Source organism: Mixophyes fleayi (genome assembly GCF_038048845.1).
Source record: "Mixophyes fleayi isolate aMixFle1 chromosome 2 unlocalized genomic scaffold, aMixFle1.hap1 SUPER_2_unloc_4, whole genome shotgun sequence".
NCBI classification, from domain to species: Eukaryota; Metazoa; Chordata; class Amphibia; order Anura; family Limnodynastidae; genus Mixophyes; species Mixophyes fleayi.
Window position 1 is genome coordinate 345,696 of NW_027445881.1, and position 23,874 is coordinate 369,569.

General features: G+C 40.7%; 1 protein-coding gene and 1 long non-coding RNA gene across 8 annotated transcripts in view; one reads left to right on the forward strand and one right to left on the reverse strand.

Annotated features, from left to right (window-relative positions):
- Positions 1-10,958, reverse strand: part of LOC142109650 (uncharacterized) — a 32,345-nt gene extending 21,387 nt beyond the window's left edge. Inside the window, exons 1-2 of the long non-coding RNA XR_012680423.1 lie at positions 10,762-10,958; positions 8,813-8,874 (exon numbers count right to left, since the gene is read on the reverse strand). This is a non-coding gene — a long non-coding RNA (uncharacterized LOC142109650). The remainder of the gene's footprint in view (positions 1-8,812; positions 8,875-10,761) is intronic.
- Positions 1-23,874, forward strand: part of LOC142109645 (uncharacterized) — a 223,083-nt gene that overhangs the window by 123,719 nt on the left and 75,490 nt on the right. The window contains exons 1-2 of one of the 7 annotated variants that reach the window (XM_075193711.1): positions 10,031-10,336; positions 20,384-20,495. The exons of 3 other annotated variants lie outside the window; for them this stretch is intronic. The gene's annotated coding sequence lies outside the window, so the exon portion shown is untranslated. Of the gene's footprint in view, positions 1-9,966; positions 9,992-10,030; positions 10,337-20,383; positions 20,496-23,874 lie in introns of those variants that run through there. 3 more of the 7 variants (XM_075193713.1, XM_075193712.1, XM_075193717.1) reach the window with 3 other exon arrangements.

The window sequence follows — 23,874 nt, forward strand, 5'->3', positions numbered from 1 at the left end:
ATATGAATAGTCATTTTAGTACGCCGAGTACAGACAGTAGTTTTATGTACTAAAATTAATGACAGGATCTGTTTGACAAAGTTATAGAGGGAAAAGTTGTTTTTCTCCGCTGAACTAAACATCTTCAGTTCTAGAAAATTCAAAGGAAGTGCAAAAAGAGAAATATAGACACCAATAATTAAAATATCATGTCATGTAATTAGATGATGTGCTGGCATAGATCATGTGACTGGAATATGCCATATGGCTATCGATCTGGTCATTTTGCAATACTGCCAAACTAACATCTACCACTCTAATTAACTCTCCAGCACTCTGTATATGGTTTTTAAACTTCCTCTTGCCTAAGCCACAAGACATGTAAAATATTCTGTATGCTCCTACCTGCACAATATCCTCACTTTTAATTGTAGAAAACTTATGTCGCTCATTACCTCTCTTTATAAAGACATGGGGCTTGGATAGAGAAATTTGCAAAGGGAATGGTGGAAAGTTTTTTAAACTACACACACATGCTCAATAAGTGCTTCAGTGGTAGAGATCCAATACATGTATACAGCACGCTGGTACAGACACCCCATCTTACTAAATAAAATGTACTCCGGGACCTCTGGTGAATGTTGGCGGTGCATTAGGGAGTTATATACATATTTTGTGGGAGTGCCCAAAAAAGAAAGCTCTTCTGCAAGTTGTCCAGAATTACAAACATTATTTGAATTCCAGGGTTCCAGCTGAACGGGGCTTTTGGCTTCTAAATTCGTACAAAATACCCATCACTAAATTCAAGAAGTTCCTTTTGAGACATTTTAGCAAGGCACAAATGCTGTGATTCGGGATCGCTGGAAAACATCTGTCCCCATCTTTAAAAGACTGGAATGTACAAATCGACAACTATATCATGGATGATATAACTACTTCTGTGAACGAAGAAGACTCCTCAGATTGCAATGCCACGTGGCTATAATGGTTGGAATTTAAAGAAACAGACTGTTATAGAGTTTATAGGTTTGAGGTAGGATCCCAGCAATAAGTAAGTCTTTAATTCAAACCAATGTCTGAAAGTATTGTCAACTGATTCCCAATTGTTGTTAGTGGTGTACCCCATGGCTCTCTCTCAGCTCTCTGATGGATCTTCCAAACCCTCCCCTCCCTACCACTCTACCCACCTTATTGCCTTCCACCACTAGTTACCCTACTCTTCTATTCTGTTCTTGGTCCTATATGTCATTTTGTTATTTCAAAATGTTATATTTTAATATATTAATAAGCACTCCTGTGTGTCAGGGAGCACCCTAAGGCTCTTTTTTGTTGATGAGAACACTAAGAAATAGGAGGAATAGTAATAATGAGCACAACCAAATACATAGAAGAAGCCCACAGATTGCTCTCCGACACCCACACATACAAAATATTAACCCTCGAACCCACTAACAAATTTATCTTACAATTAGAAATAATTTTAAATGAGAATCCTGAATAAACAGGAATTGAAATTCATACAAAGAAAACAACACAAATCCCCACTTTCTACTTCCTAACAAAAATACACAAATCTAACATCAAACTCCACCACCCCCTCTCCCTCCGGTAGGCCTATTGTATCAGGCGTAGAGTCCATAGCGTAAAACTTATCCTAATATATACAGTATATACATTCCTACAACCATATGTTAGTAAGACAACATCATTTCTCAGAGATACAACACACGTACTTGACACTACCCAACACCACACATGGAAAGACACATACATGTGGTGCATATTAAATGTAAGCTCACTATACCCAAGAATCCCATATCATAAGGTAGTACCAGCAATAGGCAGAACACTAGATGAAGACGCAGATATAGGCAGAGACCACATAGATTTCATCCTAAAAAGCATAAAATACATTTTGGCACATCACTACTTCACATTCAAAGATACACACTACCAACAGACAGAATAGACAGTATGTGGACTACATTTGCCCCGGGCTATGCTAATCTATACATGAATACATGGGAACAAGACTTCATATATAATAACAAACCCTACTTAGAACACATAGTACTGTGGAAACGCTACATCGATGACATACTCTTCATATGGGAAGGCACAGAACCCCTATTCAACAACTTCATTAAACACAAACAAGACAAACTTAACCTCAATTCAATGAGGAACACAATGCCACCAGCATTAATTTCCTAGACCTAACACTATACACTGAAAACTTAGAGGTCCATTTTGAAAACATTCTAGGAACTGTAGACAATTATTACGTTGTCAGAAACAGCTGGCACAAGAACATGGGTCAAAAACATTCCCTTCAACCAATAGACAATTTAAAAGGAACAGCACAAACAACATCACCTATCAGAACCAAAGCCACAATATGACCACTATATTTAAAGAGAGACTATATAGTTTCCCTACCCTAACAGAAGCCCAAGCTAGAGTTAGACAGTTCTGAATTAATATAATTTGACTATGACACTTCCTTTACTCTAAAACAACCCAAAAAGGACATTATCCAATTCATTATACAACAAAAACAGCTTCAAAATTAAAAAAATAAAATAAAATAAAATACTACAGAAATACTGGAATATCATAAATATGAATGAGCAAACAGGACCTTAACTTCCAGACAGACCCCACATAATACATAGAAAAGCCAGAGACCTACAGGGACATCTAGTACGCAGCCCGCTAAAAATCAACAAAACCGCCAAAAACCTAGTTAAAACAACAAACCCTAGAGGGTTTAATCAATGTGGGAACTGTAAAGCCTGCAAAAATAACTTAATTAAAAAATGACACCTTCACCTCAATAATTACTGGGAAAAGCTTCAAATCACAAAGATTATGTACTGTAAGTCCACAAATGTTTTATACCTAATCACGTGCCCCTGTAACTGTGCATCATATGTAATACATATGATGCACAGCAAGGCCCCTAAACATAAGAATGCAAAAACACATGAATAATATACAAAAGAAATAATACAAAATGTAGTTGCACATTTATAGAGAGTACCTAATAGTAAAATCAAAAAATTCCACTTTGTAGCAATAGACACACCCACAACCCCTGAATGCAATTGGAACATACAAAAGGCACTAGAGACTAAATGGATATATAATCTGAAAACACTAACACCAAACAGTCTAAGCACAGAGATAGACCTCTGAAGCTTCCAATAACCCAAAGCGATCCATTCTTGCCTAATCAATGCTTGGAGTTTGTCAGAATTTGTGGGTTTTTGTTTGTCCACCCATCTCTTGAGGATTGACCACAAGTTCTCATGGGATTAAGGTCTGGGGAGTTTCCTGGCCATGGACCCACAATTTCGATGTTTTGATCCAAGAGCCACTCAGTCATCACTTTTGCCTTATGGTAAGGTTCTCCATCATGCTGGAAAAGGCATTGTTTGTCACCAAACTGGATGGTTGGGAGAAGTTGCTCTTTAAGGATGTTTTGGTACCATTCTTTATGCATGGCTGTGTTCATTGGTGGGAGTGGGTGTGGTCATACAATTAGGGGCATGGCTGTGCATCATTGGAGCGTGTCTAGCAGGTGAAAAGCGCTAGACCACCCTCCTACAGAAAAAATCCCTGCATTGTTGTATACATCATTGGCAGAAGTGCGCAGTGCACGCTCGTCTGAGCGTGACATATGTCTCAGCAGTCCTGACATTCAAGACAGCGGGTCAGTGATCTCATAGTGCCTCATAGTTGTGTCCGCAAAACATATCATGCCTCATAGTACAGGCCCAGTTAATACTATGGTAAATTGTCGTGCCCACAATTCATAACTGTCACACACCAGACTCTCAGTTTCTGTCACTTACCTCTTTGCTGCCTTTCCAAGTTGTCCCTGCGGTTTTCAGGCTCTGCTGGTTTCAGAGCTCTCTATAAGATGCTGTATTATCTGTCTCCATTCCAAAGATCACTCCAGAATAAGAGTATGAGCGTGGCCATCTTGGATTCAGTCACATGATTCCTCTCAGCCACTCGGTGATAACAGCTTCCATTTCAGAATCCCTCCAAAATCAGTTCATGGGAGCTGCCATCTTGGATATAGTCACCTGATCCATCTCTGCAACTCAGAGTGCTGCTTCTGCCCAGCTGACTGCAGTCTCCAATCAGCAATCAACAACAACTATAAAAGGACTTCCTGGAGCCTTTACCTGTTGCCAGTGCAACGTTGTAATCCAGACCCAAACCTGGTTCCCAGTCGTCTTGCTACAGTCGTCTTGCTACAGTCGTCTTGCTACAGTCGTCTTGCTACAGTCATCTTGCTACAGCCCCAGCTCTGACAGTGCAGTCTGCACTCTGGCTCCAGTCCTATTCCAGGACTCTGATTTCTTCCAGCATTCCCGTTACATCAATCCTCTTCCAGCATTCTGGTTACAGCAATACTCTTTCAGCATTCCGGTTCAAGTCCGGTGCAGCAATTCAGTTCCTGTTTGCTCCCCCCTGCTAGTATAACCACCATCTGCACCAGTCCATTCACTACAGGCAGAGGGACATTATCAGGCCACCCAGCTTTGTCTATGTAGACACCAGTCTAGCTCCAGAGACACAACCCAGTCTTGGTACAGACAGATCTTCAGGCGTGACAATAACATACCACACAATATAGTCCCCAGTTCATATTATACCACAGTAATACCCCCAATTCATATTATGCCTCACATAAGTGCACACAATCACATCATGCGTCACATTAGTGACCCCAATTCACATTCTGATACACAAAAGTGCATTGTTGGACTGGGGAATGAAGGGCCCACAGGGGGAGTACAGTGGTAGAGGCCCACCAGTGGGGGGAGAGAAGCGCAACCAAAACACCAGAGGGGGTGTGGTAAGCCCACGATGGACAGCTAGCACCATAGTGTAGCATATAATAAGTGCAATGTATATTTAAAGAGTACACAGTCTTTACCTGCTCCTTAGATTGGGCAGAACAGTCACCAAAAATCAGGACTGCCCCACTAGAATCAGAACATTTGACACTTTAACTGTACTGCTCTCTCCAAACTGTTCTTGTCACTTTCACCACCTGTGGCTGCTGGTGTCTTTAGTTGTGGCTTCTCTGGGTCCTGGAATGCTGGGGGCTCTATTTGGAAAACAAATGGGTACATTTAGAAAATTCCAACCAGCACCAGCGCTAATCAATATCACCAACGATTAATAATTAGGCCTTCCTCCAGCCCCAACATTAAAAAAATAGTATTCACATTTGATAAATAGATCTATATCCCTCCAACCAAACCCAATATTAAAGTAATAGCATTCTCATTTAATAAATAAACCTATATCCCCTTCCTCCAAACAACCCCAGCAATAAATTAATAGTATTTACATTTCATAAATATACCTATGTCCCGCAACCATCACTGCCATTAAATAATTCATATTCACATTTAATAAAGAGACCTCAATCTCCCCAAACTCACCCACACATTTAATTAATAGCCCCTAAACCACCCCATCTTAAATTAATAGTCCCAACTATTAAGTTGCCCCACCATCACCCCACAAATAAAATAGCACCCATTAATTAGCCACCACCTACCTCACACACAGTACATTGCCAAAAGCCCCCTGTGCCATCACATACACTACATTGCCACAAGCACCCTGTGCCATCATACACACACACACACACATTACCACAAGCCCCCTGTGACATCACACACACACTACCACATGCCCCCTGTGCCATCACACACACACACTACCACAAGGACACTGTCCCATCACACACACATTACCACAAGCCCCCTTTGTCATCACACACACATTATTGTGCCCCTTCATCATCACCATGCTGTGCTTCCTTATGATCACACTGTGCCCCTTCATCATAACCACACTGTGCCCCTTTATGATCACACTGCGCCCTTCATGCTGCTTTCCCCCCCTTCACCTGGCCCCCTTTCATCACACTGTGCCATGCTGCTTCCCCAACCTTCATCACTAAGTGCCATGCTGCTTCCCACCTTCATCTCTGTGTCATGCTGCGTCCCCCCTTTATCACTATGTGCCATGCTGCTTCCCCCTTCATCACTCTGTGCCATGCTGCTTCCTTCCTTCATCACTGTGCCATGTGCTTCTCCCCCCTTCATTACTTTGTGCCATCCTGCCCCGCCTCTTCATAACTCTGTGCCATCCTGCCCCCTCCCCTTCTTCATAACTCTGTGCCATCCTACCCCCTCGTCCCCCTCATTCATCACTCCGTGCCTTTTTTGCTTTCCTCCCCTTGTCTTTGTAATTTTTTTGCTTACCTTTATATTGGCTTCTTTCCTCTTTTCTTCTATTCTTCTCTTCTGTCTTCTTGCTGGCTCCTCACCGCATTGCTCCTCACTGAATGATGTGATGACATAACGCCCGACATTCAGAGATTCAAAGCTGATTCCAACCATTTAAGAAGCAAACATTCATTCAGATCAACTAGAAGACCACATGGAAAAGGTTACTGTAGCACAGAGATTAGTTGGATCACTAAACATGATAAAAATAAAAACTGCAAATATGAATATTTATGTAGTACAAATAGTACTTGCTGCCAGTTATCATCACCTATAACTTTTCCCTCACCAACAAACGGTCTGCCTGTCTGCCCGCTTATTCACTACCATCCAGCAAGTGTTAAAGCTTACATTCTGTCAATGATGCCATACTGCAGTCCCTTCTATATATTACCTTTAATGATGTCGTATATGTGTGGATCAGTTTATGACTATCCAAGAATTCTGCCATCCTCTCAGCATGTCTGCTTAGCACATGGCAGAAAGTGCATGCCAACAAGAAATGATATTAAGAAAATATGAGTCTACAAAATAAGTTAAATTGCATATATGGGAATTTCTTGTAAAAAATGAAACATTGGTTACAGAATACGATACAGTAATACGATTTTTGGGTCCTTATTCTGTTAGGCCAGACTGTGTAAATTAAAGTTTTATTATTATTATTCGCTATTATTATATAAGGTGTCAAAATATCCTGCAATTTTGAACAGAGTTTTGTACAGAGTTAACATAGAAGGCATTATAACAATTACACAATTTATTTGGAAACTATAACAACAATGAAATATTAATAACAGATTACAATGAAACAATACAATTTTAAATTTGTTTTAATTTAATAACACAAATGTAAAAATAAAATACACTTTGCAAGAAACCCCGATACACAAACACAGCATATCTGTGTGTAACATTATTACTAGACAGTTACTAATATTTGATTATATAAAATCTGAAACTAGCAGCTGTATAGTCAGAACTATATAACCAGGTATGCTGTGTGTGCTGACCATAAGAGTTTATAGAAAAGTGTCATTTAGTTTTCCAATTCCGAATAGTTCCCCTTTACACTACATGGAGACACTATGGGCCTGATTCATTAAGGACCTTAAATGAAGAGGATTCTTATTTCAGTCTCCTGGACAAAACCATGTTATAATGCAAGGGGTGCAAATGAGTGTTCTGTTTTGCACATAAGTTAAATACTGCCTGTTCTTTCATGTAGCACACACATATCAACTTTAAATTTCAGTGTACAAATAAGCTATCAAGTATTTGTGTGCTACATGAAAAAACAGGCAGTATTTAACTTATGTGCAAAACAGAATACTAATTTGCACCCCTTGTGTTGTAACATGGTTTTGTCCAGGAGACTGAAATAAGAATCCTCTTCATTTAAGATCCTTAATGAATCAAGCCCTATATGAATAAAAACCCTCCCTAAAATAGCTTACAGTTTCGGGGCAGATTCAATTCCCTGCGTTGTTCATGCGCATGATTACTGTTACTACAGTAATTTTAACATAGATTTTTGCTCGCGGCTCAGGCAGCTGCGAGCAGTAATCAGCATTGAAATTACTATAGTAATAGTACTTGAATCAACCCCTTAAAATGTAGGAAACTTGTATGTCTTGCTTAGGACTTAAATAGGTTTGAAAACCAGGACACCCTTGTAAAATGACGTATGATTAGTCTAAGCACTTTCATACTATACTTCATACTACTGTACTAATACTTCATAATACTGTAACATTTGTATGATCCTATTCCAGTGATGGGCAACCCGAAATACTTCAAAGGCCACATATGTGGCTCTCCAGCCTCCAAAAGGGCCACACATTACACTTAGTTTCAAAAAAAAATTCAGCACCCCCCCATCTCTCATCCGAAAACGTTCCACATGCACCAAAATATCACCACATGCCCTCAGCCCCCCTCTTGTCAACGTGAGAATGTTGTGGCTGGCAAGGTATGCTGGAATTTGTAGTTCTACAACAGCTTGTGGTCTAACGATTGCGCATTACTATGCTAAATGAAGCAGTGCGTTTGTTCTCTAAACAAAGTTGTACAATATTAATACTGGACAGAAGGACTTCTGGGAATTGTAGTGTTCCGTTATTGAATTATCTAGTGGTCCGGAAACATTTCCGCAGTTGATCTCTCTCTCTCTCTCTAAAACTGAATTATGGGGAATTGTACACTGCAATCAGCGGCAGCTTTTAATAAGTGAGGTATAACTTTTTTCAGCCAGACAAGATATAGTGAAGTGAGCTATAGACTGAGACATGCGTGTCGGGTGCCTTTCCTTCCATCAGCACTATGCTCAGGGCCGCCAAGAAGAGTTTGGAGCTCTTTTACAGTAACTTTCTGCCCCTCTCCCTCCACACATAATAGGAAAAGGGATGTTCGCTGCTGACACAGCGATGTGGACGTGGCCAACATGTACTGTGGCTGCTCCTCTTTAGATATGACATATTATATATTAAAATGGTGTTGCTCTCACTCACCGGTTATTGCAGCTGTCACAACCTGGTTCTGGATTATTGTATGGATCCTGGAATGCTGGGACCTGTTTGGAAAATATATAGGTACATGAAATGTGGAAAATAATTCCCATGATCCCATATAATGTAGCATGTTCAAATAAAATATAATTTATTCACAAAATAAGAATCACACTCACAATAGAAATATAAAATCAAACTTATCTGTATCCCAAGTAGAATCCTTATCTCCCATTTCAATGGATCCAGGTGTCAAAGGATTCAAGTGGTGGTAAGCTCCCTGCAGCTCTTCAGAACTTTATTTGAACATACTACACTATATGGGACCTTTATTTATTTTTGGTTTGCCTGTCCTAAACCTGTGATGGAGTGAATTGAAGAAGGGAGAATTCCAGCTACATAAAGCAATCTAACATATTAGCGTTCTATTATATATTTCTGGTACACACAATCTGGGTGGCTGGGTATATATTGGTCCCACTTGTTTGACGCTATTGCACTATTTGGTTTTCTCTTCTCTTCACATGAGTATACAAGACTTGAGTAGATCTATATGACCTCAGTGAAGTACCCAGGCTCCGTGTACTGATGAGCATGCTTCAAGTTAACATTTGTACGCATATGCACACACTTTGGATTTTGGGACTATATTCCCTAAAATACTACACCATAGGCGCCTTTGTTTATTTATATATATATATATATATATATATATATATATATATATATATATATATATATATATATATATATAAATATATATATATATATATATATATATACACACACACACACACACATATATATTTCATACTTTATTATATTTCCGGGAGGCTCACAATTTCTGAGCTTAATCGCGTCATTAAGCCCCGCCACCACTATTCAATGCTGTGAATATCACCACTTTATAGTGGGGGCGGATATGGTGGTGCCAAGACGACATCGCCATGCCCCCTCCTACCCCTGTCACATGACCTGTCCTCCAGGATCTCACGAGGGACAGGTCACAAAGTTGGCAATTATGACATATTTCTCTTGCACTTGCAGTTGGGGGACACTGCTCACCTTGGCGTATAGAGGGCGCTGTGGATGTAATAGCACTAGAAATATGTCTAGCCTGTTCTCTTCCCCTCTATGCCCCCTCCAGCAGGAAGCTGTCAGTAGTTTAATAGTGCCTAACGAGTAAGGCAGCTTTTTCGTCAAGTCTTAATTTTTATTTAAAATAAGTTTATGTTTAGCCTCATCATTGAGGTTTTCATACTGTGAATGCCGCGGCAGTACTCAGTGAGAGCGCTGACAGCACTTAGGTGCCGCCCTCCCTGAGGTAGTGTGGACTCCAGGTAAAAGGGTTACCTGACACTATAATAGTGTCCAGGAACCCACTCCAGTGTGAGTTCGGGCCGTGCCAGGAACAGCGGCTGCAGCACCAGTCTCCCCTTGCACAGCGAAGACGGTGCTGTCGGCAGTCTAAGCCCGCACCTGTTCCAGTGACACTGATGAGGACACAGACAGCGACTGGACATGCAGGTAGCAGCGGCAATTTTACTGGTAGGGAACTGTTGTTATTGCAGCTCCTACCAGGTTTTGTGTATACAGGCACCATTTTGTGAAGCTGAGTAAGAGGAAGGAGGAGCGTCATTGTAGGTGTATTCCTCACTGTTTCCCAGGCTTTACTAACGGTTTCTTTAACTGACATTACAGCTCTCTGTCAGACTTACAAAAAAAATAAAAAAGCACAGATTACACTGGGGAGGAACCATTATATATATTTATGTATATCTAGTTTATATACATACACATTTGTTAGACAGTGCTTCCTGATAGTGTGACTGGTACTGTCTCTGTTGCATATTTTATTCTTGTGTACTACTCTCTCTTGTCATAAGTGACGTACAGTGGGTTCCTGCATAGGTCACTTTACACTAATCTATTCCAATAATTAGTGGTATTACCTCACAGAGGATACATAAATTGTGTTTACTGTAGATCACTCTCTATGTTGGACTGTTTTCTGCAGGATGTGTGTTCTGCTGTTTTTTCTATCAGTTGCTATTTGTCCAGATCCTGGGCTCTGTATGAAAAAGGGATATATACTGGTTACATTTTGGAAAGCCAAGCAACTAATAAATACCATACATGCCAACTTTTAAAATTTCTCCCCCAGGAAGAAGTCATGTGACAGGGGGTAGGAGAGGGTGTGGTGACGTTGTCGAGTCACCATAGCCCCGCCCCCACTATAAAATGCTGAAGCTCACGGCATTGAATAGCGGGGCGGGGCTTAAAGATGTGATAAAGCCCACGCCCCCACCATTCAATGCTGTGAATTTCGGCAAATGTGGGAGGTTTGCCTACTCTTCCGGGAGTCCGGGAGCCTCCCAGGAATTCCGGGAGAGTAGGCAAGTATAGTAAACACTCTAAGCTGCTAACATTAAATCAATAGCAAACAGGCCTATTTCCTTTAATGACCCGTACATTATTAGCACTCCCATTACATCAATAAAAAGCAAACAGCAATACCCTCATCATTAGATAAAGCAACCAAGACCCCTATATTACAGCAATACACCCAACATACACCAATTCTCTTACCCCACATACACTAATACCCCCTCTCACAACACAGTTCATCACAGTTCTAAGCTGTGTCCGTGGTCACGGAACAGGAAGTGAAATCCTCTGCAGCTGGCACAACACAGGGAGTCACATTAGATTTGGTATACACCCGTGGCAGGGAATGGTGGTGGGGAGTAGATTGAGTGAAGTGAGGAGCAGGAAGAGGTAAAAAAAACAATATAAGTATACAGTACATGCTTTATAATTAGATGTCAAAAGATATCAAAAGTATGTACCGTTTCAATAAAACATCATTAATTAGGGAATAATTCTTGGTTTTGGCTAATGGTAACACGATTTGATATATTCAACAAGAAATTAAGTAATTCAGACCCCAATCAACACATAAAAAAACAAGGTTTAATTTAAAAGGGGATATGTCTGATAGTAATATCAGACTAAAACACATGAGAAGATGTATCAGTCAGCACTATAACCACTTTCCTGCTGTGAGAAACTGTCTGACAATGAATGACAGCACCTCGGGATTGCTACTTTCATAGCCCCAGCAGAAATTCCACAATCTTGTCAGGTTGAAAGCTTTGACCTCTGGCAGTAAATCCCTGGGATTTCTACTCTCTAGGCCAGCTGTTCCCAAACTGTGCGCCGCGGCTACCTGGGGTGCCGCGGCCAGGGCTGGTGGTAAGCTGGGTAAGCAAGGCAGGGAAGGGGGGAGGGGACTACTTGGTAATTATTTTGACTTAGGGTTGCCTTGAAAAAATTATGGAGACCCTATGGGGTGAGGGCAGCACGGTGGCTAAGTGGTTAGCACTTCTGCCTCACAGCGCTGGGGTCATGAGTTCAATTCCCGACCATGGCCTTATCTGTGTGGCGTTTGTATGTTCTCCCCGTGTTTGTGTGGGTTTCCTCCGGGTGCTCCGGTTTCCTCCCACACTCCAAAAACATACTGGTAGGTTAATTGGCTTCTATCAAAATTGACCCTAGTCTATGTGTGTGTGTTAGGGAATTTAGACTGTAAGCCCCAATGGCGCAGGGACTGATGTGAATGAGTTCTTTGTACAGCGCTGCGGAATCAGTGGCGTTATATAAATAAATGGTGATGATGATGATGGGTGCCACTAACTGAGAAAGTTTGGGATCCACTTCTCTATACTCAGAACAGAATAGAAAATACCCGGTCACATAAACAATATGCAAGATGTAAATCATCTTCTGTTCAGGAGTCTGGTGTCTAGAAAATCCTCGTGATTTCTTTATCTGATTTACTATTTTCGTTGCGTTGATGATCACTAGTAGTGAGAAAGCCGTCCAGGAGCAGAGGTGCTGCAGCTTTAAAACAGTTTAAGTTGCGGTTAACTGGTAGGAGGGAAACGGCAAACTCTGGATTTCTAGAAGGTGGTTTCCACACCATCCCTTCCCAGAGTGGACATAACTAGCATGCAAGGGGCAAGGCTATGTGAGAGATATCCATTTAATCAGTTTCTGAAAAATGATACATTTTGTATAATTAATGTCTGAGCAACAATCTGCAGGGCTCTGCAGAGCATTACCATGTAACCGATACTTGACTTCTTGTTCTTCTGCTTTGTTTCACATGTTCTCAAGAAGTCTGCACATCTAGCAGTTTCCTGTGAAAACCCCACACCTTTGAAACCGCAGCCATTTCCGCCTCAGGTTTGCGCGACTGAAACAAGAACATCTGCTGATCCTAAATGTCAAACTGCTGTTTTGTTGTGTAACCATATATCTTTTTATGCCATCTTCTGTGTATAAATAAAGCTACTCTGACTGGGGGCTGGTCAGAACCAGATGGAGTTTCAGCCTTACAACTGAACTTTGTCTGTCTCTCTATCGATCGATACCCACTTAAGACAGGTGCCAGGGCTCGAGAGAAAGGACCCAATAGAGGCTATCTCTGACAGTTTCAGTGGGGGCTCGTTTGCCGGGATCCCCAATACATCAGACCTCTCGACGCCTTTGGGACCTCTTCTTTGTACACAGACAGACATTAACAAAATCCAGCTGGTGAGTAAAAAGCTTTATTTTTACTCTTTTACAGTGCTGTCTCTGTATAAGGAGGTAGTGTCTTAGTTCGAGGGTACCTCAGTCTGATTGACGGGGATCTCTGAGCTCTGGCAACAGATACTATTAAGGGTATCAAGGTAGATTAAAAGGTTGAATTTTTTGTTTAACAAAATTACTGCATTACATCTATATGATAAATGTCTAATGTGACCACATCTGAAATAGGAGAAGTGAGTGAAATCACTTTAGAAATTGTTACAGTATTGTTTATAATTGTCTTTTTCTGTTGGATTTTATTGAAAGTTGTGAGAAATATTAAAAAAGGCAGAAGTCCTGCAAATTTGTTATAAAAATCCTCATTCAAATAAAGGGACCATAAGGTAATTCCTAATGGGAAATAAAGGGTCCATAAAGGGACCATAAGGTAATTCCTAATGGGAAATAAAGGGTCCATAAAGGGACAACAAAGACCCGAAATATATGACGGTCTGAGTCCAATACAGTACGTGTCTAAACGTGGAGGTAAAGACCTCACTAAGGGAATGAGGAAATTATTTAAAGTAGTAGGACTGTCTGAAGAGGGCACATTAAAAGTTGCATTCTGGAAACAGTTTGTGAAAGACAATGAGAAAGTTTTAAAGGAAAAAGGATATTTTAAAAGGTGTCAGATGTGGTGCAAATTGGCAGAACAGTTAGAAGATGATGATATCCCCAGTAATATGTTACAACTGACAAATTTAAGTGATACAGAAGAAGAAACACCAGTGGTGGGGGTCCCTGGTGTTCCAAATAATAATAATAATACATTTCTACCCCCATATCCACCCTCCCCATCAGGACCCATCATGTACCCTGATTTAAGACCCCTCTCTAATAACCAATCAGACTTGAATTTAAGACAAAGACCCACGAAACAGCCCGATTTCTATGGACAATGGGCGTTTCCTCTGGTCACCGGACCACCGCCATATAATCCTAATACTAAACCTTTCAACAATAAAGTCAAAAGTGATCTCCCTTACGGAATCACTTGTAAAAAATGTTTTAGATGTGTCCCCCCATATTCAGAAGTCTGTCCATTTTGTGGCCGTCCCCAGGAATCCACTGATGAGAAGTGTGATCCCCCACAGTTAACCATGGATATGTTCCCCTTGGGAACTTCCACCACATTAGATAATGCAGACCCCCCTGCAGAACTGTCCAACATAGACCATGGACCCCGAGTGAATCAAGAGATATTTGTGACAAAAGTCCCGATCCCAGAAAACATCCCACCCAGTGTCTTGCCTACTTTAGAAGAATGAATAGAATTTACACTTGTACATGGTCAGACTTGGAAGAATTAGCCAATATTATAATCGGCCCGAGTGGAACTGCAGTCCTTAAAAACTCAGATAATGTAGAATGTCCCGTAGATAATATCTGAATCTGCAACTACCTTTTTAGCCAAAATGAATGTATGGGCAGCTGCAGAACAACGTAAAGTCCCGGTAGGCACTCCCTTAAAGCAAGATAACGGGGAAGACTGCCGTAAGTGGTATGATCGGTGCCTAATCAATCACACGGATGGAGGATTCGGCACTGCTGAACTCCGTGAAGTACAATTACTAAAAATACCTTTCTCATGGGTCTTAAACAAGAAATGAGAGAATCTCTATTCAGAAACAGACCAGAGGCAGGTAGTATGGACATGGAAGTCCTACTTGATATATTACGGGTAATGGAAGATAGGGAAGAGCAGAAAAAGAAAAAAACCCCTATTTATATTATCCAAACTACCAGTGATAAAAGAGGGGCAAGAGACCCTAGTGGCACAACCCTCGGAGCATGTTTCTTTTGCAAACAGACAGGACACATGAAAAGAGATTGTCCCAAATCCCCATGTATTACTCAATGACATTCCAGCATCATCTACCAGGTTTTCTGTAATTGATTTAGCAAATGCATTTTTCTCTGTACCACTACACCCAGATAGTCAGAAATGCACTGCGTTTACAGTAGATGATGCACAATATTGTTGGACTAGATTGCCCCAGGGAGCGGCCATTTCCCCATCGGCCTTCTCTGAAGCCCTGCATACAGTCCTAACTGCATGGGCACCAGAACATGAAAATACACGTCTAATACAGTATGTAGATGATTTGCTGCTCTGTGCAGACACTGAAACAATTTGCTTAAAGGAAACAAAAAGTTTGCTAAAATTTCTAGCACAAGAAAAATGTAAAGTCTCAAAAGAAAAATTACAGTGTGCTTTACCTCAAGTACAATTTTTGGGTCACTGCATATCAGCAGGCGCTAAACACCTGTTAAGCTCTAGAGTAACTGCCATACAAAAGTTCCCGCCTCCCACCACAGTGAGACAGTTACGTGCCTTTTTAGGACTTGCTGGCTACTGCCGGGAGTGGTTAATGAATGCTTCAGAACTCTTAGACCCTCTTTACACTGTAACCAAGGGTAACGCCACAGGCCCAATCACTCTAACAAGTGAACAACTAACAGCCTTTGAAATAATAAAGGAATTGATTGCAAGTGTCCCGGCTCTTGGCCTCTCTAACTATGAACTACCTTTCAACATGTTTTGTCACGAACAAAATGGCCATGCACATGGGGTACTGACACAAGAACATGGGGGCAAACAGAGACCACTAGCATACTACTCTCAAAAGCTAGACCCTGTTATAACAGCAGCTCCCACGTGTATAAAAGCAGTAGCTGCGGCTGCGTTACTGCTACAAAAAGTTGCAGACATAGTGTTGGACCACCCACTCACCATTCAGGTTCCACACTCAGTAATGGAAATACTTAATCAAGCCAGAACAAAACACATTTCTGCAGCCAGACTAACCAAATATGAAGTGGCACTTCTCACACCCTCGAATGTCACACTAAAAAGATGTACAGTTTTAAATCCAGCAACATTGCTCCCAAGTTGCATGGATATAAAAGAGGGGAGTAGCAGTAAGAAAGACGGTGACATCCGCCCGGGCACTAATGACAGTGGCATCTGCCTAAGCACTGATGTAAGCGCAAACAGCGCACACAGTGACAGCGCAGAGAGTGCACAATCTGTGACAGGGCAGGAAATGCAACTTAAAAATTTTCACAGTTTTAATGATCATGACTGCTTAGCCCTAATGGACTTGGAAACCACACCTCCAGGCAATGTAAAAGAAACACCACTAGCAAATCCTGACCTACTACTATTCGTAGACGGGTCCAGGTACTACGAGGAGGGTTCCCCTAAAACGGGGTATGCAGTCACAACTGAAACTGAAATATTGATTCAGCAACCCCTTCCACCCAGCTTTTCAGCACAGCAGGCTGAACTAGAAGCACTAATCAGTGCATGCCAATATGCAGAAGGGAAAACAGCTAATATTTACACAGATTCCAGGTATGCTTTTGGGGTAGCACATGATTATCAAAGCATCTGGAAAAACAGACATTTTATGGCCTCCAATGGGAAACCAATAAAAAATGCAGACATCATTTTGAGATTGTTCACAGCTTTAGAACTGCCTGAAGAAGTGGCAGTCATAAAAATAAAAGCGCACACAAGGGAACAAACCTTAGAGGTAAAAGGAAACAGACTGGCAGACCAAGCTGCTAAGGCAGCAGCAGATTTACCATTGGTCAAACATTATCTACTGACCGCTGCCACTCTCACATTCCCTGTAGACCTAGATATGCTTAAAATTTAACAAAAACAGGCTACAGAGTCAGAAAAAGAGGAGTGGAAAAAGAGAGGAGCAGAACCTGAAAAGGGATTATGGGGATCAGCAGACAAACACTGTCTTCCCAGAGCCCTTTTTCCCACACTGGCCACACTAGAACATGGCCCCACACATGTCTCAAAAGATGGGATAATTAACTCTGTGTTTAAACACTGGATTGCACCAGGCTTCAGCACTGCTGCCAGTAATCTGGTAAAGGCCTGTGCCATCTGTAACACAAACAATCCTGGTCACACAGTGACCGTACCCCTCAGAGTAACCCCAAAACCTCTCTACCCATTCCAACTTATACAAATAGACTATATACAGTTACCCAAATGTGGGATATATGAATACGTCCTAGTGGTCATTGACCTATTCTCAAACTGGCCAGTAGCTAAAGCCACAGAAAAAAATACAGCAAAGAAACTACTGTCAGAAGTAGTATGCAGATATGGTGTCCCAGAAGTGATAGAATCAGACAGGGGCGCCACCTTTACGGGTGAAGTAATGACAACTATCATGTCAGATTTGGGGATCAGTCAGGCATTCCATACCCCCTACCATCCACAGAGTAGTGGCAAGGTGGAAAGATTAAACGGCACTCTGAAACTTAAGATACAAAAAGCCATGAAAAGCACAGGAATGCCCTGGTTACAGTGCCTCCCCCTTGCCCTATACTCAGTCAGGACGACACCAAACAAAAAACACAGGCTAAGCCCCTATGAGATATTATTTGGGGGGCCGCCAAAAACAGGGTGTTATTTTCCTCAATCTATGGTAAAACACCAAGGTGAACTGACTAATTATGTGAAAGAATTGCAGAAGTCCCTCACTAATACACATTCTCGAGTTTTCTCTTCTATCCCAGATCCAGAGGATTGTGTTGGAACACATGTCTTAGTACCGGGAGACTACGTTGTTGTGAAGAGACACGTCAGGAGGGCTCTGGAACCACGATTTGAAGGACCATACCAAGTCCTGCTGACCACACCCACTTCAGTGAAACTAGAGGGGAAAGATCCTTGGATCCACGCCAGCCACTGTAAAAAGGCCACGGTGGCTCAGGATCAATCATGAAGGGTGTGTTCATTCTGTGTTTTGCAATAACTATAAATGTATGTTTCAATATGGATAGCCAAGATATGCATTTCAATATTGATACTATATGTTGCTTTTAAACTAAGCTTATGTTTTTTCCAATGCTGTTTGAAAAGATGCAAAAAAGATATCAAGATAAAAAGGTCACTTAAGAAACATCTAAAGTCCGATCCAGAAACCCAGGTCCAACTCGCTCTCACTAGACTCTGAATAAGTTACATACTTAAAAAGGTTCTCCCTTATGTTTTATTATTTTCAAGAACCCAGGTGTACATAAACTATAGACCTGGCTGAATGTACATTTACCATCCTCTAAGGGCCTGTTAGGGGTTCCATTGAATTGAATGAAGTAGGTCAGGTGCAGGAATACTTTGTGCACACCAAAAGGATAGGCAGGATAATTATAAAAATGATAAAAAGAGGGGTTTATGTGAGAGATATCCATTTAATCAGTTTCTGAAAAATGATACATTTTGTATAATTAATGTCTGAGCAACAATCTGCAGGGCTCTGCAGAGCATTACCATGTAACCGATACTTGACTTCTTGTTCTTCTGCTTTGTTTCACATGTTCTCAAGAAGTCTGCACATCTAGCAGTTTCCTGTGAAAACCCCACACCTTTGAAACCGCAGCCATTTCCGCCTCAGGTTTGCGCGACTGAAACAAGAACATCTGCTGATCCTAAATGTCAAACTGCTGTTTTGTTGTGTAACCATACATCTTTTTATGCCATCTTCTGTGTATAAATAAAGATACTCTGACTGGGGGCTGGTCAGAACCAGATGGAGTTTCAGCCTTACAACTGAACTTTGTCTGTCTCTCTATCGATCGATACCCACTTAAGACAGGTGCCAGGGCTCGAGAGAAAGGACCCAATAGAGGCTATCTCTGACAGCTATCATTTTAGACAGTTCTGGGTGCTCTCCATCCCTTCTAGTACACGGTCAATGCTGTGTGCACTATTGCTAGGTGCACACAGATTAGCTGGATTAATAATAGATGAGCAATAAATATAAATATATATAATATACACTGCTGCCGAGGAAACACAACGTATGCAAAACGAATACAAATATATTCCAGCGCACATAGTCAAGCTAACATATTTCACTTCTAAGGTATATGACTAGTAAGAGTTTGCTCCCATATATGGACTATCTTCCTAGTGAGGAATATATTTTAATCGATAAGCATTAGTGACAAAGACTGGTGCTGATGTTGGCAAAAAAACGCCCAAGGTACCACCACTTACCAGACAAATTAACAATGAAATGGATAATAGTGTACCTTTAAGCGCTAATTGTTCAAGAACATAGTATATAAGAGGTGTTTCTCACAATAGGTAAAGATAGTCCTCAACATGATGAAACACTAGAAAAAACACCAAAACATATAGACATAGGGCTAGATTTACTAAACTGCAGGTTTGAAAAAAATGGAGATGTTGCCTATAGCAACCAATCAGATTCTAGCTGTCATTTTGTAGAATGAACTAAATAAATGGTAATTAGAATCTAAAGTATCAGATATCTCCAGTATTAGGCTAAGTTTCTATTTAAACCGCATTCCCCATGATTTTCAATGGGGACTGTGGTCTGGAAAAATTCAACAAGCTCTAAAAAGCCTAGGATTTTAGAGTTTGACCCCAATGACGTCAGCTGTTCTACTATATGGTAGTATAGTAAAATGGCTTTGTGCATGTGCATACTTCTACAGAATACATTAACACATTATCTATGTCATTTAGATTACCTTTCTCTATTTATTTGCATGTGTTAATGTATTCTGTAGATGTAAAATTAATATTACTAAGCAGATAGCAATAGAGGAGAGCCAAGTAGTGGGCAAATACTAAAAAAATAAATGGTTGCTTAAACATTAAGCTGTGGCAAGAGGGACATTTGTGAATAAAAGCTGGCCAGGAAGCCTAGGGCAGGGGTGTATGTGAGAGATAAGCCAGTCGGCAGGGGAGCATGTGAATAAATCTGGTGTTATACAGGTAGTTGAAAGCTGTTGGGCAAGGTGTGGCATATGTGAGAATAGCTAATAGGCAGAAAAGTTGGTGGGCAGCTGGGACATGTCAGTGTGTAATAGGTTAACAATGTCAAGTTTTATTTTTTGTTTTGTTCTGAAATCTAACATTTGGAGCCTCCCCTCTAGATATCCTGCGTTTGCTCCTGGGAAGCAGTGAAACCTAGACAGCGTTCTGCAGCAGACCTCAGTATGTCTGGACATCATCTGAATGGCAGCTTTGCCAGAGAGCCAGGAGGAGGTAAGAGTTATTATTTTTATGTGTGATGGGGCTGGGAAGGGAGTATTGGGGGGAGGAGAGGTGGTGGGCTGAATCTTTGCAGAGGGCATTGAGCAACCTTGTACCAGCCCTGTATGTAGACCTTAAATCCTGCAAAAAGGTCCACAAAATATAGTATCTTTTTTTTAGTACTAGAAATTAGTGAAAGAGAAAAAGTTGCGCTTCTTTAATTTAAAGAAATGTCTACAAGTGAATAAAATCATTTGAGATGGCAGCCAAAGTCCAATGTACACAATACATATACATCCCAATATCCATATTGTGCATAAACTTCTCCTTTATGTATATGCTGACACATAGGGGGTATTCGATTAGCTTATAATACGCCTTACTGCACACTTTTTACGCGTTTTAGCGCATGTGTTAATTTTGCACTATTCTGTACTATTGTACTGCATTAACGACCAAAAAAATTGCCAAATCGTAGGAACCCCATAGAAATAATACATCATGGGCTAAAAAAACATATTCAATTGTTGAAAATCGCCTTTTTTCATTTGCACCTAAGAGGGTGGTTTTAGAGTTTTAAGGTAGACATCAATTTTGAGCAATCTTTTTATGAAAAATTATAAATATGAAATGGTAGTATGTTTATAAAGTAAAGTGTATTAAAAGTCTCTGTAAAAAATTATTATATTATTTTTTTCATAAGATTTTATTAATAAGCAGTCCCTGTAGAAAAAGATAGCGGTATAGTCCAGACTATATAAAACAACAATTTTTTTCAATGCATCTCATTCAACTGTCACCTGAGATATTAGAACAGTCACCGGAAACTTCAGCAACAGAGAAGAGGATTTGTATTTTTATTACTATTCAATTGAAATTGCTTAGTTCTAGCTAGTTAAATTTTAACCTACTTTAATATTTTTCTATAAATTTAGTAATTGCATTGAAAACTATAGTGAAAGAAAGAGTTTTTAGTTTTACTTATTTAAATTGTTACCTAGTTTAAATACATTTTTTATATAGCTTTAGTATTTGGGTAATTTACTAATGAAATATATGAATATATACACAGAAGAACAGCGGAGAGTACAAAAGAAAAAAAAAAGAAAAATATATATATATATATATATATATATTGTAATAATCACTCTACCAAAACTAGATAAAATAAGGGATTGGTTCTTCTGATAAAAATACATTTTATTACTTACAAATAGATGTTACATATAAAAGATATAAATATCTATACAAAACTAGAGATGGTCGGGCTCGGTTTTCTGAAACTTAGGGGATCCGAGTAGGCTCGCGAGCCGGCTTGGTACTTTCGCGTGTCCTCGGACCTGAATCGAGGCAAAACGTCATTGTTGTGTTATCGGATCTCTCGGGTTTTGGATTTCATAAGTACCTTCCTCCCCAGGAGAACCAGTGTCATTGCTCTCACAGAAACAGGGGTAGCAGTGTTCCTGTCACTCTCCAGTCTCCAGTGCCATTGCTCAGTGCCATTGCTCACACAGAAACAGGGATAGCAGTGTTCTTGTCACTTGACTAAAATTGACTGGAAATGACTGGAAATTAATGTTATTGAGGTTAATAATAATGTAGGAACAAAAAAAGGAGCCAAGATATGTTATTTTAGCCAAAAAAATATAGGGATTTTAGAAAAAAATAGGGATCCAAAACCAACACACGAGGGCGGTTTTGCCAAAACCAAAACACGAAGTTAATCCAGATCCAACACCAAAACCAAAACACGGGGGTCAGTGAGCATCTCTATACAAAACCACACCAATACAATAGAAAGAAAAGTTCCTGTGGTTAATGCAGCTGCTACGAATGGTGGATATTAATCAACTTATAAGTCCCTGATTAAGTCCCTGATACACTTAAGATTTCAACACAATTCTCTTCTGGAATCCTCCATAGACAAATTAGAGAACAAATTATTCCCAAGATAGTAATAATGTATCAGAGTAGCGGTCATGAGGTAGTCCCTAGGAGTAATCTGTTGATATTGCATGTAAGTGTTCCAGTGGACGTTTCAAATGTGTAATTTCCTGTCTCTCCTCTGTGGAGGCGCGCACAATAAAAAGCGATAGTCCATACCCAAGAAAAAAATCTTCTCTTACCGGTAATAAGCCGTTTCTCATGCCCTCCAGATGGTCTTAGGAACAGCTAAATTGAGCTAGACCTCGCCGCTGGTGTATAGTACAATTACTCACTGCGTTGATTGCACTGTGCGTGTCTACTATCGTCTTTTTACATGTAATATCTATCTGTAGGTAATAAAGTGTATTTTATTATAAGAACCAATCTGATATTTTATCTAGTTTTGGTAGAGTGATTAGATTATTAATATATATATATATATATTATTTTTCCTACTCTCCACAGCGCTCTTCTTCTATGTATATATTCTGTTGTTTTATTGTGGGGTCTGTAATAGGCCCTGAACTAGATGCAGTGGGGAGTGGATAAAATAATACTAATGGTACTATGTTATATTATGATATGATTGTACCAATAGAGTGTAGGTTTATTTAGACCTTTGCTATTGTTATACTATATTTCCCTCATTGTGAGCGCCGGTTTTTGCCCCTTGGTGGGAATTAGGTTCTTACTAATTTACTAATGGAGCCATTCAGGGGCACAGTTTGGCTGTATATGTATGCAGCGTGTATGTAGGAGTGTGTGCAGGATGGTTTGCTTGGTGAGGGAGTGGAAGATGTGGTACAAAGTCAGGAGAATGTGGTGTTGCATGTAGGACTGACTGAGAGAGAGAATGCTGGTGGTCCTGCAATGGCTGCATTAGTTGAGCCCAGGCGTTGGATTCCCCGGCCCGTCTGTACCGCACACGTCCGTTAGGGTCCCCGAGGATGAGGTGATAAGACTATATCGCTTATACTCAGAATAAATGTTTTCATTATATGACCTTCTAAAACATGACCTGGAACCAACAGTCCCCAGTAACCGCGCTGTGCCAGGATTAGCAAAGCTGCTTGGGGCATTGCACTTTCCGGCGTCAGAAACTTTTCAACCTACGCTTTCTGTAATTGCGGGTTACTCGCAACCAGGGGCGGACCTAGACTTTATGTTTAGGGGAGGTGATTTTGCATAACCACGCCCCTTCTTTACTCTGATTGGCTGGCCCGCGTTAAACCTCGCCTTCCGCTCGCGTTTGGCCCTGCCCCCTCCTGGTTTGATCGCCGGCTGGGACCACTCTGATTGGCTGGCCCACATTTAGCCACGCCTCACTCTCACGATTAGCCCCTCCCCCTCCCGTTTTGATCGGCGGCTGGGACTTAGCTTTTTGCTGCTAGGGGGGGTGTTGGGGTATCGGGGTTCACCGATACTTCTATCAAGCACCTTCAATGTCAGTCAGATCTTTCTTGGT